The sequence below is a fragment of the Erithacus rubecula genome (assembly GCF_903797595.1).
Source record: "Erithacus rubecula genome assembly, chromosome: 9".
Classification (NCBI taxonomy): domain Eukaryota; kingdom Metazoa; phylum Chordata; class Aves; order Passeriformes; family Muscicapidae; genus Erithacus; species Erithacus rubecula.
This window is the reverse complement of record NC_136660.1, coordinates 4,575,548-4,591,487: the sequence shown is the minus strand read 5'-3', so window position 1 is coordinate 4,591,487 and position 15,940 is coordinate 4,575,548. Positions and strand designations below refer to the sequence as shown.

The 15,940-nt window shown below is 41.6% G+C and overlaps 1 protein-coding gene across 5 annotated transcripts in view; it reads right to left on the bottom strand.

Annotated features, from left to right (window-relative positions):
- Positions 1-15,940, bottom strand: part of CTNNA3 (catenin alpha 3) — a 374,030-nt gene that overhangs the window by 186,724 nt on the left and 171,366 nt on the right. The gene's annotated exons all lie outside the window — the stretch shown is intronic.

Below are 15,940 nucleotides of genomic sequence, written 5' to 3'. Positions count from 1 at the left end.
TTTTTAAAAGCACTGGTGACATTTAAAGCTGTATTTTTTAACATTAATAAGTTAATATGATTTATATTAATACCATCTTCCTTGAAAGAAAAATAAACCTCTCAGTACAGAACCTCTTCTAAAGCATCCTCCCTCACTTCAGCAACAAACCATTTATCTGTTATTAACTCAGTCACACTAAGGCAGATGAGGAATTTACCAATAAAATCTAGGAACTATTATCTTGTTCCTCACCTCTGATTTTTGGAATCTAAACAAAACAATAAAATCACTGGGGTTTTTTTATTGTTACCAGAGTAGCCTATTTTGCAATAATACTGAGCTCTTTGCAATCTCAGGGATGTATGTATTCAAACATTATACATTGTAAAATTCAATGTCATCTGAAAGTGCTACTGCAATGTGTGTAATACATTAAGATTGTTTTATAAGTACATTAGTTTTATTAATTCTGTGTTTATTAGCTGTTAGTTAAATCCAGTTTTCCAACTGATTTTAAAGTAAATACCTTTCTACAGTCTGAGGAATGAATTGCCTTTTGCTGCAATAGCAAAACCCCGTCACAAAAATGTTTTTAACAGAACTTTTTCTAATTATTTCTATTCAAATACCTTCCACTGTGGGAGGCAATTTGGCTGTGGTCTGAGAGTTCTATCACCACAAGTGTCCAAAGATATCACTTTAATACACACTCAGAAAGGAACAAATGCTGTTTATACAAGGTGTCATTCCCACAGAGACAAGACTGGCAGGCAAGTCTGTGTTCTTATAATTCCATTCTTCCTCAGGGAACAATTTCTGCCATAAAAGTTTTATTCCCATTGAACAATTTTAACTTCCCTTAAAGAGAAGAACCTTTTCTCGCTGCAGGATAAACAGAGCTTTAAAGATTCAGAACTGAAGTTTAACTCATTCCATGCAGGCAGACAATTTGATTTCCCTTGCTGGAGCCTATTCACCATGTCTTTCTGTCTCTCAAGCTGTCTACTGCCATAACCCCAACTAAGGGAGAAGACAACCACTGTGATGGAGGGTAGGACCCTATGGGATGTGCAGTCCTAGAGATGAGCATTCTGTACCAATAAAGAAACAGGCTCACATCCTTAGGTACTATCATGAAGTAAAACAGCGAAGATGGACAGAGAAATGCTCACTTCAATCAATAAACAGTTATAGCTCTGAAAAGAGAAGCAGTAATAAAACACTACTAAACATTTAGTGATTCCAAAGAAATCTCTCAAAAATCCATCATCACAGAATGTGGGACAATATTTTGAGTCAAAGATGTAAACATGCCAAGAACTGAGATCCAAAGAATACCTAGGTTTTCCTCCTCCTCTAATTGTCTGTCTGCTGTCAAATATTCTTCTCCTCTCTGTGCTAAGGCCAACCTTAGGTAGCACTGGCAGGTTCCCCTGATTTATCAGGGTATAAAACACAGTGAAAGTGAAGCATTGCAATTCTAACAGCACTGAGGCTGAGCACTAATTACATAATGGCAGCAACTCTTCTGAACTCCCCAATGAAATCAATATGGATCAATGATGTCAAACCATCAAGCTGTACAGAAGGTCAGTCTATGAGCAGTTCTGAAAAGAACTACCATATCTGTCACTCTTGGTGTGTTATCTTTTGACAACATCTGTTATGTCTTTTTTTCAGTGATACCATTAACTCACAGGGCTGCTGTTAACCCTTTCTGCATACTGTCCACTAACTCTGCTCCAGCTAACAATTTCAACACTAAAGACCTAAACAAAAAACTTGTGTTTTGAAGGTATGCTTGCAAGAAGATTGATAAAACCAGAACCATTTCATCCTTGAACACTCCCCGTTCAGTGGTCCTAAATACAAAAAGCCAGCCACTCTTGCCTTAAGCAGCATTTCATTCCCTATTTCCAATCCTGATAAATGATGAACAGCCAAGCCTAATACTTAATACCTACCTGAACTAAGTATTAAGCCAGAGATTCCAAGATCAAGCATTATACTTGACCTTTTGAATTTTGTTCCAATCAATACCTCAAAAATTGATTTTCTCTTATTCAGTATACCCAAATGGTTTCATTAAACTGAAAGATTACATGACCTCCCAACAGAGAAAGGCCACCAGCACCTATTCTCTAGTCTGTGTTATATGAAAGCCCTAATCAACAGCCACTGAGTGTCTGAGAATACCAAACACATCCACCTCAATCATTATACAACAATCATACCAGCAGTGGTGTTCAGCTGAAATTACAACTAGAATATTAAACTATCCAGACTTGGCTCAATGTCTGGCTGCAGAACACAGCTGGATTTGGGTTGCACAGAAGTGCAACATCAGCCATTGCCAGTTCATTGTAGCAATGATGGGAGACCATTTCCTGAGCAAATGCATCCAAGGACTCCCATACACCAACTTCCTGGGAAGTGACAACTTCCCCCGAGCTCACTTTTAACCTACAATAAATGAGGCAAGCACATTCCTGTGACTATTTTCCCCCCTCACCTTGTAAATGCTTTACTCCTAAGAGGTGCTGAGGTCCAAAGGATAAACCCCAGGTCTCTTCCCACCAGGCAGCTTCCCAGCCACTCTGCCCCCAGCCTGTCGGGGTGCATGGGGTCACTGTGTCCCAAGGACAGCACCTGGCACTGATACCTTTGTACTACCTGAATCCTGGCACGAGTTTAACAAAAGCAGAGTCCTTCTATTAAAATAGCAGAGGTCCTGTGGACATATATAAAATAAATGGCCTTGAGCCTTTCTGCAGTGTGCAAACAGCCTTTTGTTTGTGTCATTACCTGAAAACAGGGTCTTGGTGTAAGTTGACCAGACCATATTTTCTGAGACCTGTCCCTTGTCCCAAACCCACTTGTTTTGTACAAACTCTTTGCTTCAATTCAATACCACAACCTTCTCCCCAGCTCTCACCCTTCCTGGAGGTGTCCATTCCAGAATTATAACAATCCTAATCCATGCACGGATTTTCCTTTCCTACTGCAAACCCTGTCTGACAGAGTTCCCTCCTAATCTTCTGCCTAAACTGCCTCAGTTTCTCATTTTCAAGAACCAGGATTTTTCATTAAAGACAATTACTCATGGCTTCTTGGTGCTAAAGAAGTGGATTTCTGTTTTTATTATCAGAGGTCCTGTTTCTGCTTTCTTCCAAAAATATTCTTCTAGATGCAGCAGTCTCCTTTGCTTTCTCCTATACTTTTGCCTCTGTAGCATCTGGATTTATGTCCTTCTACCCTAACTCCACAATGCCTACAATCCAGAACTCCTTTATGCCAGCTCCTTTGATCCCTCTCAGTCCAGCTATTCTTTCCCCGCTCTGTGCCTCTTCTGCACCCCAACTGAGGTAATTAGGGCTCTTAGGGTGAGGTTGCTGGATGCAGGCATAGAGAAGGAGCAGAATGAAACAACAGCTTTAAAAAAACGCTACCCAAGACAGAAAAAACCCAAACACCTGAGGAGAGGAGCATTGCATGTTAGATGTCCTGAGCAGTCACTCAAGCTCAATAGCAAATACATTCCTTTGCCTGTTGTCTAACACAAAAAAAAAGAAAAAAAAAAATCCAACATTTTTGAAACTTGCATTTCTTTCAATAAAATTAATTGTAGAAAATATGAGAATTAGCCTGGTGAAAATTCAGTTTTTTCCAGCAGCTCTCAAAATACCAAGCATAGAAAAATAATAAACAGAAATTTCAAAAGTGCAGTTTGACAAATGTTTGATCTCAATGAATCATCAAGTCAAAGGAGGGGAAAAACCCAACAAAACAAATTTATTGCATGGCAACACTGAAGTGGTGGGAGTTTTATCTGGCACAGAAGAAATAAAAGAAGGAAGGTTAACCATTCAGTGCCTTAAATCAAAACTGTTGTCTTTTTTTACCCTTAGCTCATTCCAAACATTTTGTCTAATTATAACCTCTGGGAGATCCCAGGTGTGAAAGCAGGGGCTGTTGTAACACAAGGGCAGGATCTGCACTTGATCCTGTACAGCCTACACCTGCCAGGCCTGTAGCTGCCTAGATGCCCCTTCCAGCTCATCTGATAGATGGGTGTCCCACTGGCCAAGCTCCAGCCACCTGTGAGCTGCCCAGTCAGCCAGCACTGCTGGGAGTGATGGAAAGGGGCTTGGGCAGCATCTCAGTACCCTTGCCTGGGTCCCATCTGTGCCCATGGACTTTTGGCAAAAGCATCCATCACCGTTCCAGCTAGAACTAAATGGGAAAGTCAAGGACCCGGATAAAAGGATTATTGCATTTCCTTTGTAATCTTTTTCCAGAGCAATACATTTCGCAAGAGTCTTCCACAAATCAAAACACGTCCCTGGTCTGCTAGAGTAAAACTCCTGTATTAAAGATCGTGTGGATGTTTAATTACTTCTTTGTGCATTAGAAGGTGATTCAGCTTGGATTGATATACTGATTGACAGACATAGCATGCAGAAAGAGAACACCTCAAGTCCCAGAACAGCACTGACATGAGGCTGTGAGGAACATGAGGGCTGCTACCTGACAGCTGGTACCTGTACCACAGGAACTACACACACCCTGGTGTGATGTGGGTGAATATGCACAGCTCCCACTGACCTGCAACTGTGGGCCCAAGGAGGGCTCAGAGGGTGAAACATGCCATCCTATATTCTCATCCACTCTGCACAAATGAACCTTGCCAACAAGAGTTTTTACCCTCTCAGCCTCTTTCCCCCCAGAGTACTAATGAAGAATAATAGGACACAAAAGCTCCCCTTCAGAATGTCACATAAGTTACCTGCTTCAGTTCCAAGTTAATTGAGATGCAAATGGAGACACAATGTTGGAGCCTGTCTCCCTAACCCTACAGGAAGACATTCAACAGCATGAGGGACAGCTACCTACAAGAGAGGAACATCTTCCATGCCAGTGTGTTTAGACTAAACAGTATACACCCCTTGTGGTACCAGAGCCAAGAACATTTCAGCTGTGTGGTGTTTTCATGGCTCCTGACTTCAGCAGGCAGACTGCATTTAACAGAAGAGTCATACTGCTTTTTCATCACATAAAATAATTCCCTTTCATGGGGAAGTAAAGAGAATGAGAAGCCAGAACAGCTGCCTGATGGATGTCAAAACCTATTCCATTAAATAAAGGTAACGGCAAAACTCAGGAGAGGCAGCAGCACTTTACAGTGAGTTCCCATTTATTCATTTTGTTTCAAAGCCAACAACTCCTATAGTCTTAGACTCCAAGAAAACAGAATATCTGCATTTCAGATTTTATTAGACTTATAAAGACACTACCTACAGCACACACAAGCATGTCTAATGCAGACTCACAAGCTCTTAGGGAATTATTATGCTCAAATTCAAAATGCATGAGTGGAATCAGTATAAAATGTGATAGATGAATCACCCTGAATGTCAGAAGTAAACCTACCCAAACGTGACTACATGGAAGACTTACCTCTGACCTCTGTTCTGATCATGTAAAGTACAAATTAGAGACAAGCAGAGACAGCAATTAATTCCATAAGGAACAAAAATCAGCAAAACATAGGCCCAGCAACTGTTATGTTAAACTGTTAAACTTGATCAGTAAGTTCCTGCTAATGACCTCTGAGAGCCATATCCATAGGTGTGAGAGGACACTGCTGCTCTGCCATCCACATCCCTATCCAACCCACTGCTATTCCTGTTCATCAGCACTCCTGGAAAGTGCTGAAATAGTGCAGCACTCCATATAATGATGCTCAGCTTTCCATAATTTTAAAATTCATTTGTGTTTCAGAACATGAGAAACTCTCTAATGAATTTATAAATGCTTTCCTATGTGGTTTCTGCCTTTCCTGAATGATAACAATAGAAAGAATGGGAACTGAAACAGAGTAGATTCCTTTGCTGCTGCTGGCTGCTTCTGCATTAAAGTGTGGCTAGTAAAATAAGGCAGCACAGACACACACAACACTTGGAGCCAGCCTCTGACAAGGCAGCAGCACATGGTGCCAAGCCAATTGTGCAGAAAGCAAAAGACAAACAGCAGCAAAAGAGGCAGAGGGTGCAAACTTGTAAAGCACTAAAAACATTTACTCTTTTTCAAATACATTCTAGGCACAGTGGGATGTCAGGCATTTCATACATTTCTGCTGCAAGTGGCCTAAAGTAAAAAATACCAGGTAACTGGCAACCTAGGCAAAGAATACAAATGTCCTAGAAAAGCACTTGAAAACAAAACAAAACACAAAACAGTTGTAAAGTATTTCCAGTAGCTGAGAAAAAGAACAGCAACAGAAGAAAGGTCACTGGCATACCTATCAAACTAGATGCTGAAGATCCAAGAGGCTAATTTTGACATACTTAAGATCAGCAACTCTCCAGCCCTTGATCTTCTCATGTAACAGATTGTATTATTTCATTATATGATCTGAGATTTATTATTCAAAAAGAGAGAAAAATATACCAAGGGAGAATCCCCTCCCTTTGTGAAATTCTGCTACTGAACCACACTCACATAAGTCATTCTGTCAGCAGTTAAGTCATTTGACAGAAAAAAACCCTACAAAGAGTCGGAATTCTCTTGCTTTCTGCATCCTTGATCCTTTTTCAAGCAGAAGATCCAAGTTTGAAGGTTGTCAGTACCATGGCAATTCCCACCACATTAGGAATGGGCAGTGGCAGATTTGGACTTTGTGAATAACCTCAGTAGTAACAGTTATTGGAAACCATTTCTAAAGCTGAATTTGGGTGAAACTTTGTTTTTAATGAAAAATAATTTAATCAAAAACAATTAAAATCAAATTTTATCAAAATTAAGTCTGCATCTCAACTGTTACAGATGCTGGCACTCATTATTTCTCTCATGTTTCTGTGTTTATGAAAGGGTGAAATATTAAATCCTGGTCTTTTCCATGAACATATTAATTACTGTCTTTTGTAAAATGTTAATCTTTTGATCAGTAAGTATCTGATACAGAATTCCAAATACCATGGTATTTATGTAAGGAGCAAATGCATTCAAGGACATTTAGAGTTTTCTTTTTGGAAATGCTCTGAGCAGGTCCAACACAACTCCAAGACTTTTCTCCGTTTACAAATATCTCAATTCCAACAGCGTATTTCTACTTGACTTTAAATCACACTGAGAAGAACATTGAAATTGCTATGTCAGATAAGAGCACTGGATCTCTTCCAGCTTTCTGTCTCGGAGCAGCAAGTCCTGGGTATTTTAAAGAAAACTGCAAAGATCTTTCTTATTCAGTAACATGGCCATATGGTACCTTGGTTTTTGCTTTTCCTACAACCTGTTAGTTACTTTCTGTTAGTTGTATATTGAAACGTGTGACTTTCATGTCTTTTAGCTTTTACTAAATATCCCTTGTATTTAGAACTTTTAATGCACTTCAATAGCACATCACCTTAGAAGTCCCTCAGGAATTCTACTGTGGGGTTCAATTACCATAGAATGAACTAAACTGTACAGCTGAAATGAGACATGCACAAATGACACAAATAAAAAAGCAAAGCTATCCTTGGCTTGCTTTGAAAAGTTCTTTCCTACTTCTCTTATGAATTTCAAACGAAATAAAACTGTAGCACCACTCTATTTACAGTTGCTCTGTATATTAGATTTGTACACAGTTATCTTGGGATTTGGGTTCTTTTTAGTCCTGCATTCATAGAATGAAGTGCATTTGTTTCCTAGAAGTTTACAAACTTACAAAGAAACACAGGAAACTGATCAACTCAGAGCAGCAGAAATGGCCCCAGCAAGCATTTTTGTTGTGTTAATTATACTGGCACCTGCCTATTCTGCTCTGGATTTCACCTGGTAAATCTAAATCACAAATAAATGATGACACAAACATCTGCTGAAGACCAAAGCAAGCACCACTCCATGTCCCCATGACACACACAGAAGATCTTCCTGTCACATACTGTGACAGAAGAGGCTCCCTTTAAGAGCACGTGGATGGAGGTGCCCCTGCTTTCTGCCTGCCTGGAGGCAAAATGGTTTTAAAACCGAGTCCATGCTTGTGAGTGTTTCTGTTTTCTCTCAGTTCCTGCTACCATTCAGGGACACAAAATGAAGCTGTTGACTCACTCAGGCTCAGCTCTCCTGTCTCTACCACATGGACTGGCCACAGCCTCTACCTGGTCATCAACTGCAGCATTTCTTGCTTGCTAACCACCTACTGTAGGCAACTAAGCTGCAAGAGGAAAAGGTGCTTTTAAGCCTCTTATCTACTTAGGAGATACAGAATGCTGGACAGAAGGATATACAAAATACAAAAATACAACATGCCTATCCTAATATTCTTGCAAGAAACAGGAGAGAGAGTGAAAACTCCAATTCTTCTCTTCATGTCAGCTTCCTCTCCCCTACCCTTCAGCACTGTGCCCATCAGCAATTAACAGTTTGCAGATATTTACTGTTTTACACATGTATTGAGGCACTTTGAGTTGGTTTGTCATTTGTTTGCTGTCCTGTCCACTGGGTGAAAGACACTTAGTTTTAATAAACAGTACAGTACATTGCCACTGAACCCAAAAGAAATATGCAGGAACCCTGATGTTTTTTTATTTATTAATTAATTATATGGGAGTCTGTTGCACTTTTTTTTAATTACCCAATTATGCTGGGGGTTTGGTCATATGGTTAATATCTGTATTTAATCACATTTAATTTAAGACGATTGTCTTGGGTAGACATGAAAAGATGAGCTAATAGGTCATTTAAATCACACGTGGTTTCTTCAGGGCTCTGTCTGCCAGGCATCCCAATGGGAAAAGACAAAGAAGGATGGCAAATACAGAATGGAACAGCCAAAACATATCTGCCTGTATTTTATTTTCTCTTAAATCGTAAAGTTTTAGTCCACCATTACTGGCATGGATGAGTGACCCCTGCCTAAGCAGCAGCTGATGGCAGCCTGGTTAACTAAGACTGTCAACATAATTTAACATTCTGAGCCTTCTCAGGAACACCAGGCTACCAAAGCTGGAATACCTACACGCTGCCATAGCTTGCTTCACTGAAAAATACTTAACTGAACGACTAAAAGCCACAGAAATCTGAAACTTTTGATGAAAAAGAGAATCAAGTTCTTTTTGCAGGAAAATGGCAGTAAACAGCATTAGGCTGAAGCCAGAGAAGGAAGAGACTAAGCATGCAACTGCAGCCACTTGGAATAAATCATTGCTATGCTAGTCACGGTGGGAATGAGCACAATTATATGCTTCTTAACTTTGTTCATGTTTTCCTCTTTCAGCTGCAAATCTGCTCAACTGTCATGTTTAGTTTTCTCTTCAAAATGTTACTAATGCTGTCTAATAGCACATCACTCTGACTGTCTCAGGCTGGAAGTCACAGACTTACCCTAAACTCCAAGCAGTAGTCCTAACAGAGGAAAATGGAATGCTTCTTTCTCTGTAGAGCTTTTCATGAGTAAGCAAGTAAAAGGAGAGACTGGAGATTATTTTAGAACATTTCAACATGTCAAATGAAACCATTCTACTCTGCCCTCCTGTATGCCTGTTAAGAGCAGTAAGCCTAGGAAGTACCCAATAAACATCTTTTACTAATTCAGGTCTGAGCCTAAGAAATACTGCTACATATACCTTTTGTTTCAAGAAGCTCAAAATGTGTCTATTGCAATTTTTATATTACAGGAAAATTAAAGGTAATATTCAGTGAATATTGAAGTAATTTTCAAAATGGTACTCTAACATTTCTAACATTAGAAAGGTTATATAAGTGAACAGATATTGGCAAACATTAACCACAGATATAAGATAACTCTGCATTTTAAATAGAAGTATGTGCTTCTGTATTTGACAGCTGCACTGTCCTCGCACGGAATTCTGCTATTTGGCCACTCGAGCTTGAAAAAGGGCATCAAAATAAACTATACACATAACAAGCAATAAAAATTACAGCAGATACAGAATAACCTGTGCTGGAATTCCAAAAAGGAACAGACAGCTTAACTGATGGAAAGGTTATATGTATCAGACAAAAAGTCAGGCAAATCATCTATTATACTGATAAGCCTAGAGAATAATTACATGTCAGTATTCCTCTCTCTTAAGTGAAGATACCGAGACCCCAAAAATTTAGAATAAAAGCCCAAGTTTGGAAAACAAGTTACAGTGGTTTCTGATATGATGTGGATGTCGTGGGTTTCCTATAATGAAAGTTCGTGCCAGCTGCCTTCCTCCAGCAGTCAAGGAGCCACTGCAGCCAACAGGGCTGAGCTGACAGAATAGTAAATTTGACAGCCTCAGCACACAGTGAGATATCAAGGCAGCTTCATCTGGAGCCCCACGGAGTTAAATGCATGGCAGGGCACAGGTCTGAAACCCCGACGAAATGTGTGAACATGCATCATCTATGTGTGCTCCATGCTGTGCAAATGTCAAATACTAATCCCTCAGAGATGTAAAGGCAGGAGTATAAAAGGCATGAGGGCAGAGGGAACAGCTGAGGAGCCAAGGCCTGCCCTCAGGGTAAATTTTAACTACATATACACATGGAGCACTGAAAAGGTCTAAAGTTTGGTGAACAACAAAACTGTGCAAACGGTTTCATGGCTGGCACTACCACCACGCTATCTTTAGTCAATTGTTTCTGTTCCTGTTCTTTCCAACACGACAGCACCTGCTCAGAGCTCGCTCCTTTCCCTCTGGCCAGAACCGGACCGCCGTCGGTGTGCCCCGGGGCTGTGAGGGAGGCACCGCCGGTGTGAGGGAGGCACCGCACCCGTGTGCCCCGGGGCTGTGAGGGAGGCACCGCCGGTGTGAGGGAGGCACCGCACCCGTGTGCCCCGGGGCTGTGAGGGAAGCACCGCGCCAACAGCGCCCCCTGCCGGCTGGGCCGAATGGGAAGATGCTGAACGGACGGGAAATGGCCGTGACTGGGGTTCTTCGGTTTTATTTTTTATAGTTTTTATTGTTGTTCTTTTCGTTACAAATATGTGTGTGTGTATATATTTTAGTAAAGAACTGTTATTCATTTTTCCCATACTTTTGCCTGGAAGCACCATAATTTTCAAAGGGAGGGGACACCTTCCCGTTGGAGGAAATTTCCACCTTCCTTGGCAGATATTTGTCTTTTAAACCAAGACAGACACAAATGGTTCTCCCAGACAGGCAGGCATCATGGTGGTACCTGAGGATGTCTCCGCGGTCAGCCTCACAAACGCTGGCAGTGCTGTCTGGACAATCAGACGGGAGCATTCTCCCAGCAGTGGCATCCTGTGGTACAGCAGGTTTAGCAACAAGGTTGGGTTTGCTCTGACCAATCTCTCAATCTCAACAGGGCCTTGCATATCGCCCCTACACATCTCCAGGCACTTAGGCTGGGCACCATTTATGCTCTGCAGGTTGAAGCACTATGTGGAAGATGTAATTAATTTCTGCTTCTGTGGTGGTCATTCATCCTCAGCACCTTCTGCTGCTTCTACTCATATTATAACTTTTCAGGAAGATGCTGGAGGATAAGCCTGAATGGATCAACACTGAATCCACTGAAAGAGAAGTGGTCGTACCAATTTCAGAGAGTAAGTAAAATGATAGCTTTGCATCTCATGTCGTGTCTCTGGAGCACAGGCTCCCTGCCCTTGACAGGAAAACGAATCCACAAACACCAGAGGTTTGTGCCCAAAACCAAGACAGAGAGGTCCCCTTACTTTTTTCAAATAAAGGGAGAGGCCATTGGGCATTTCCTCTGGGGTCTCTCAAATTTTTGAACAAAGGAGCTTCCTTTTATCCTCATTTCCCAGCCACATGTCCCTCTCTCTTTCCCCACTGGCTGAGGTACTTGAGAACTACAGACTTCCCAAAAGTCTAATACCTGAGACTCCCTTCTAATGTATAACTCCTCTCCTTTTCTTCTCTTTGTGTCAATCAGTGGAATTCCTATGGGATTTATGCTTCTTCCCATTGTTTCTTTCATCTATCAGTATCCAAGTTCATTTATCAGCAAACCTACAGTTTGTTTGTAAAGACAAGTATCTCTCATTCCATTCATCAATCAGTGGGATCCTTCCCATTGTTTCTTTTACCTCTCAGTGCTAATTTTGTCTCCTAGCAGACCCACAGCTTGCTTGTAAAGACAAATCCCAAGGGCAGTACAGACCAATTCCTGGGATAAGATCCTCTCTAGTCTCAATCCTCTTTCCTATTTCTTCAGAGCATGTTCTGTTGCCTCGATTTCCCCTGCCTGCATGTTCCTTGAGCCTGGCTCTCTCACAGTTCCCTCTCCTTCTGCCTGCCTCCAGCCAACGCTGCATCCTGAGTTTCCCTGTGCCGTCCCACGCTCTGATATTTACACTGGGAGTTCCACGCCCCCAGCTCTAATCTGATCCTCATGGAACAGCAGCTTCATTTAATCACCGGCTCCAAGATTGCAGGCACATTTTATTAGACTTATCTCTGCTAATGATACTGAGATAGCACACTACAGTACCATTTAGAGCAAGCTACTCCTGCGAACCCAGCTGACTCCTGACTTCTTCATAGGGGAATAAAGTCAAGGGAATGACACATGGTGTCACTTCATAAACCCAAACAGAACACAGCGTGGCACTTGCTAAGTACAGGTCCCCAAAGGGATGTGTGATTCACAGAGAAAGGCACTTCCAGGCCCAAGAGCTCTGTCTGGGAGCAGGAAAACCTGTATACTGGTCTAGTCTCAATTCCAAAGTTTGTGCCATGTGTCTAGAAAAGCTCACACTGCATTCCTGAATGTACTTCTCATGGGAGTAACAGAAACCTTTTAATGTTTTTGTTTTTTTTTTTCCTCTTTAAAGAGTAAGCATGGAATATCCTGAGCAAGGCTAAGGTGAACCATGTGACAGAACAGGGGAAGGCTTCTGACGGATTTGCATGGAACCCCACTAGCACCTGCTTTCTTACACTCTACATCCCTTTGCACTTTACATCCCTTCCCTGCCCCCTCACCCGTGTTCTGCTGACGCCTGATAATTCTGTCACCCCCCCTTCTCAAATGTACTTAGCAAACAGATGTACCTGGCTATTACAGGTGCCTTCTCACAATCCTAACAAATGCACAATTTGCTCATTCCCCTTTTCTCTGTGAAAAGTTTCAGTTCCAAAGCAGATCTGTAGAGGAACAGGCTTTCACAGTGAATGCCACCTTTTCATCCACCCTTTACTATTTTGACTGCAGTTCATACTAAGCTTTCCATAGGGAAATTGCATCTAGGTACAGAGAACTAAGCCAGAATTAACGGAAAAAGAAAATACTCTGTAATTTAACCAGGTGAGAAAACCCAAAACCAAACATGAAATTAATTAAAGCAAATTAGTGCAAAATCAGGTAGTAGTGAAATCAATCTAGAATAGTATCCAGATAGAAAACCTACTGAATATTTAGCACCAAGAGAAAAATCTGGACTATCACTACCTTAGCACAGTGCCTAATTTCCAAACAACTCTGAATTTCTCTGTCCTGTTCATCACAGGCTCTGCCCAACACATCTCCTTTCATCTGGATGGATGTTAAGGCATATCTAGTAACACATTTGCCACTGTATTTCCTGATCTATGCCATTTTCCCCTCAGAAAAAGCCCAGGGGAAAAAAAAAACATAGAGTGATCATAGAGTCATAAAACTCAAAACTTATAAGCATCTAAGGTTTTGTGGTATCTCAGTTTATGTTTAAGGCTAAAATCCCAAAACATGGACTTGAACTTTGTGTTCAAGACTAAACAAATAAATAAAATATTTTTCATAAGAAGTTTTTCTTTGCAGAATTGGCTAAAATACTTTTCTGTCAGTCAGATGGAATAACATTGTTCCTGAGCACTAATGTTCAGTCAGCACAAAGTCACCGAGCCTTGGGTCACCTGCACCTTCTGACTGCTGCTCCTGACTGGGAAGTGCTGTTCAGGACAGGACACCTGGAATGATGCAGAGGTGAGCTCACAATGCCCTGTGCCCACAGCAGCTGTCCTGCAGGATGCATGCACAGAGCTAAATTCACACTGAGGTGTCAGCAAACTCCTGGGTCTTGGGCACTCAGAGTCATGGGATCAGTTCTAATGGAAACCATCCTGTCCATAAGAGAAGAAAACACTTGGGCCTCAAGGTCTCATTTCTCAGTTCCATGAGTTGAATGGTAACCCAATGGGGGTGCACTGATAGACAAGGTGTAGCTGATACAAGGCAAAGGTATCTTCTCATGTAAAACACAGCTTTAACTTAATTCTCTATTGGTAATAGTTCATATGGCCAGATCTGTCTGAAATTTTATAAGAAATGTTTCACACTGGGATTTGTTTCATACTGGGAGCTTTATTTCCACAACTGGAGAAGAACTTATTCTGCTATATAAAGATACAGAAATGTAATTTTAAAAACCTGTTTATCAGACTCTGGCACTTTTCCTGCTTGTGTAATTCAAAAAGGATCTCAGTAAAGAAAATTCAATTTGGCAATCCATTAACATAGATTTGATGCTCTCTCTGTTCATGTCTTGATGTCTCACCCCTTTCAGAAAAATGAAAATAACTCTTGGTAAAGAGTGGCTGCTCCCTCTTATTAGTCCAGTATATTGGCAATTATTAAAACCCTAGGAAAGCTGCTGAAGCTCTGCTGACTCATGGCGGCCAAGAAGTTACTTGTTAACTCCATAGCCAAGGTGGAAGAGGGAGAGAAACAAAAAATGGAAAAGCCAGAGAACAGGAGAAGATTGGGAAGAAGGCTGAGTGCCAGCTGTACACCCAGTTGCACCAATTCTTCAGAAGAAAGGATCTGGATGTTATTGGAAGTTTTACATGCTGTGTAAACAGCAGATGAACCAGGTCAGGCCTAATTTCAGGCCATTTAAGTTTAGGAAGCAAAAAGAGTCATTTCATAAAAGAGTTTACTTATCACAGACATCTGCTGTCAACAGAGGAAGAGCAGCAGTTCCAAAAGACAAATTGACTTACCCAAAGTCTGAACTGTCTCCTTCCTGCTCTGTCAAGAACAGAGCCACCCTAAGGCAGTGATGGGAAGCCTACACCAGGACACAGGCTGGCACGTGGCACTGCTGGCAGCAGAACAGCTCAGTGCCCAGTGCACTCTGCTGTTTGTCACTGGCTCCTCGACCCTACAGACCAGACTGCAGAGCCCCAATAAGCTGTAGCAGAGCATGAGAGATGGTGATGCTGACAGAGATTAATGGAACAATTAACCCTTTCCCTCTCCACCAATCTGTCCCAAAGAGAATTCTCACAAAATGTGCCATGATGCAGGAAGACACTTCTGACATGAAAGATGTCCCTAGCTGTTACCAGGAATGACTGCACTCCTCATTTTGGAACCCTGGTTTGGTGCATTAATGCTAGTGTGGTAACTCTAAACCTGTGGTCATCTACAGCCTAAGTACTACCAAAGGTGGAATAGTAGCCTGGGGAATTCTAGGTTTCACCTCATTTGAAGTTATTCTATTCCCATAGCAGTGAATAATTAGGGAAAAGCCAGATCACATTATTCCAAGGGTTAGGATTCTCCCCTAGAGAGGCAAAGAGGTTCTCAGCACTGTCTGGCTGCATTTGAGGACTGCACTCCACACTCCTAAGGAACAGTACACTTCTCTTCGGCCTTGCACCACAGAGAGCCAGCATTTCCCACTTGCCCACCATCATGTGTGATCACACACACATGACCACGTGTGTGATGTGTGATGAAGTCACACATTTCTCAGTGAAGGAAGACTGGCAGTGGGGTGTATTTGCTGTAACACCATCTTACCCTTGCTCTGCCCAGGTGAGGGGATGTGTTCTTCCTTACGGCATGCAGTGAAGGCAAAACTAAGGAAAGACAAGGTGGCTGTCTTGGTGATATATGAGGACTGTAGAGCATCACACATATAGAAAGCTCAGCATTCTTGTACCTTCACATAAAATCCTGTCCATGTCTTAAGTGACAGTGAAAACAATTCACCTCATTAAGGTTCTAC